Here is a 4,204-nt window from a genome sequence, read left to right on the forward strand (position 1 = left end):
GAAATCTCCTTGAACATTGCAATATAACGTGAGAAAACATTTTCTCGATTTTACCCTCTAGGGAGCTGCGTTTTGACGTTTATAAATGAGCTACTCCAGCTGGGATGGCAGAACATGGCTCTCATGAAATTGTGAGTGTCTTCAGGGTGCAAAACCCCTGCCACTTCCATGGAAAAACAAAGCAACACACTTCACAGCTTACAGGACTGAGTTCTTAAAAGTAATTGTGGGATCGATTTACTGTATCCATTTTCAATTTTCCTCCCTTGTCTAGGTTCTAAAACAGTTTCCTCATAGCTGAAAAGGAAATATTCTGACTTGATCTATTAATGCTTGCATATTTCAGCAACAGCCTACAGGGACAGGGAATATTTAAAAAGAAAGGAAGTACCCACAGTATTTCTGGAGAAAGTAATGTGATAGGAAATGATCATTTAACACTGTGTGTATTATCTTTGGGAAAAGTGCTCCCCTCTTTCAGCAGGTTTGTTGTTTGACCATCCCTGATGACTTAGGATGCTCAGGTACATCCTCATCAACCTGGGGACTGGGTCTGCATCAGAACGCAGAGCAATGAGCCACTTAAGGAAAAGTGGAAAGGACCATTTCAAGTACTTTTAAACCTTCCTGCAGCAATAAAAGGGGATGGGATCGATGCCTTGATTCACCTCAGCTGAGGGAAGCCAGCCCTGACACCTGAACAACCAGAGGAGAAAACAGAGCCAGCAGAGATTTTAACATTCAAATTTGTTAAAACATGAAAACATTACTTCTTTTCTTCTGTAGAATTATTTAGAACAAATGCCATAAAAGGAAAGAGAAGTCACGAGAGGGTAACCTTGAAAAAACCTATTAAATTTGAAGATCAAGCTTGTGCAAACCATGAAGGTTACAAAGTGCTGGATTTGTTAAAAGAATGGGAGAAGACTAAAAGTACCTCTTGGTGGGACTGGCTTTTCTCATGGCTACCAGAGCTTAAATGGCTTAAAGAATTGTTTACAACACATGTTAGAATTGTTGCAGTTTGCATTTTGTGTAGTGCAATAATTCAGTGTATTCCATCTTTCATTAGATGTTTTGCAAATATCTGTAATAACAAACATTATAATATAAAAGAAAATGAGTTTAAGAAGTGAGACTTCCAAGATAAATCTTGAAAGTCTCACAGTGGGGAATTGTTACAAATAGCCTAGGAGAAACTTATGGTTGGTGGAATATTGAGTGCTCTGAAACCACCTATGTACCACATCAAGCCAGAGCAATGCAGTTTGTTCAAGAATGTATTGTGAATCTTAGATAACCAAGATTAAAACAACCACTATCTATATGGACGACTACAGAGAAAGGTCAAAGTCCAAAAGCTCAGCAACCACCCAGGGTCTTTAAAGACCACCAAGAATGTAATAAATTACAATCAGTTTAGTTCACGAACTGTTTGAAAAAGGTGATAAGTCTTAAAATTGCCTTTCCTTTTATTTTTCTTTTTTTCTTTCTTTCTTTTTTTTTGCTGTTATAAAAACGAATCTTGTTAGGAACCCTGCCCAACCCCCATGAGGCAGATACAAAGGAATTTGGCTCAGGGGCCATAAAAAACCTCCCCCTGTGCAGCCCCTATGAGGCAGATACAAAAGGAATGTGGTTCAGGGGTCCATAAAAACCTCCCCCTGTGCAACCCCCACGGAGAGACCATCCCAGGAGGCCCAGTAACCATCACCCAACGCAGAGCACACCAGCCCAAGACGTCTCAACAGCCAATCAAGGATTCATGAAGAGACGCCAATCAAGACATACGGGGGGAGTGGGGTACTAAAGGGTTATAAAATTCAGTCCTCTGCAGGCCCGAGGCGCGGTGCATAGAGATATGCTTGAATCTCTGCCCGCCCAGCGCTGACTTGACTGATATCCGCTTGCTTTTAATTAATAAATTTTTTTTAATTGGATCTACGTCTCTGATTGGATAATGAGGCTAAATTGATAACAAAGAAGACCCTCAGAGACTAACTGTGCAGACTCAAGCAATTTATGCATATTTAATGACTTCTGAGGAATAGAATGCATATGTATTGTATATGTCACTGTGACCTCACGGGTGGTGTTGGCTCTGTCACAATGTGCTCCTCCTCAGCACCCGCATAAAAAGGCAGGACAGCCACACACACGGCACTCATCCAAAGCCATCATGCCCTGCCACGGTCGGAGAGGACGCCGGAGCAGGAGCAGGAGCAGGAGCCGGAGCCGGAGCCGCAGTCGGAGGCGCTCCCGGCGCCGGGGCGTGCGGAGGAGGCGCAGGGCCAAGTCCCGCCGCCGCGGCTATCGCCGGCACCGCAGCCGAAGGCGCCGCCGCCGCTACCGCTGAGCCGAGCCTGGGGCTTGACCCCATAGAGCCAGAGCCCGGAGAGCCCCGGCCACGACACAGGCCTGGCTCTGCCAGTAAAGCGCAGCAAGTTCACACCGGCGTGTTCGTGTCTCCGCGGTGCCTCTGCGCCAGCAGCGGGTGTCGCTTCGTGTCCGCCTGGCGTCTGCGTCTCTCTGCTCCCCCTGGGTGTCCCTGGCCCAGGAGATCCCCCTGTTCCCCACGCTGCGCTGCTCCACCGTGGCTCGTGTCTCTCAGAAAGAGGGCCCGTATTGCTTGAGTGAATGCCTTGAGACCCAGACCCCTCAAAAGCTTTCTTTGTCCTTGCTGCGCATGTGCCAACAGTGACATGCGGGTCACTTTCCTGCCAGTTCAGTATGTGCAGAACTGTACTTTAAGTGCTCCTTTGTGGCTTCGCTCGGTCTCGGGTCTGGGCAGCACGCCCTAAAGCCACAACGAAAGGGCGGGCTGCCACGCCGCACGCACGCCAGGAGTGCCCTGGCAGCAAAGCTCACTGGCCAGTCTGTGGAGTCCTCGGGGGACGCAGGCAGGCAGGAACCGAGGTGGGACGGAAGAATGTGTGGCACGCAGTCTGCAGTCTTCCAGGGATTTTATTTAGGGCTTCCGGGTGAAGGTCCAAGGACAGCGAAGGGGGACGGAGAGACGGGGACGGACGAAGGGCTGAAAGTCTGGAGGCTGTGAGCCCCGAACAGACAGTTGGCAGGGATTTTCAGGGACGGGAGAAGGGGCGGGGCTAGCTCCAGAGAGCCAACCCGGGAAGGTCGAGGGAAGAGGGAAAGGGGTACAAACCAATAGTTTCGCGATGGGGGAGGGTACAAAATTCAAACGAACCAATCATGTACAGTACTAAGAAGAACAAAGAGGAAACTTCTAAAACATAATCCCTCTAGGGAAGGGGGCGGGGTAGAGAGCAGAATCAATGATAAACTTGCAGGCATGCACTGCAACACTCCTTCTGTTCAAAGTTTTCTGGAGGCAAAAAGGGAGCTGGGGTGGGGGCAGAGGGGAGAATGTCAGTAAGTGAGAGGTTGTCCTGAAGTCCCATTTGCCAGGGCAGATGCCCAGGTGGTTTCTCACCCAGAGCCACAGCCAGGACCCACAGGGCAGATCGTGGGTCCTGGATCCGGCCAGGACAGGGTTAATTTTTGCAGCAGCCAGAAGGGGCATGGCCAGCACCGGGGGCTAGTTGGATACCACCTAACCTGTGGCAGGGGGAATGGAAGGGGATTGTCCTTCTGGGTTTGGCTGGTGAGCTGTAAGTCGTGGGGCACTGAGTTCTGTGTGGTGAGCGACTGTGTGTGACTCGTTCGCCTCTCTTGTACGCTCCGCTTTTAGTGTTGTTGTCACCGTTTGTGTTCGTATTTCACTGCTGTTTCTAGTACATTTTTCTTATCTCAACCCATGATTTGTGGCTGTTTGTGCTCCACTCTCCATCCTGCCACAGAGGAAATGGTGGGGAAGTCAGTGCATGGCACATGGTCTGAGGTGTTTCAATGTGAACACTAAACTGGGAAATACCATTCCTACACCACAGCAATGTGGAAAACTCAGTTTCCTAAATGATTACTTTCCTTGTCTAGTCCTACAGGAGAATTAGCCTGCTGAAAAGCAACTGCTGTAATTGAACTGAAAGCCTGCTAGGTAGCATTTATTTTAAAGTACAGATTTAATAAAATTACATAGAAAGCAAAAAAAAAAAAAATTTGCCAAATAGTTTTTATAATACTATTTAAAAATATGTTAAAATCTGCAGTGGGAGAAATTTTTGTGGTCTTTTTCAGGTACCACAGTGATGAAGAATTCTATAAAGCAAATTACAATTGATTGTTT

Source organism: Lichenostomus cassidix, unplaced genomic scaffold, assembly GCF_008360975.1.
Source record: "Lichenostomus cassidix isolate B80296 unplaced genomic scaffold, HeHo_3.0 HiC_scaffold_893, whole genome shotgun sequence".
In the NCBI taxonomy this organism is placed as follows: Eukaryota; Metazoa; Chordata; class Aves; order Passeriformes; family Meliphagidae; genus Lichenostomus; species Lichenostomus cassidix.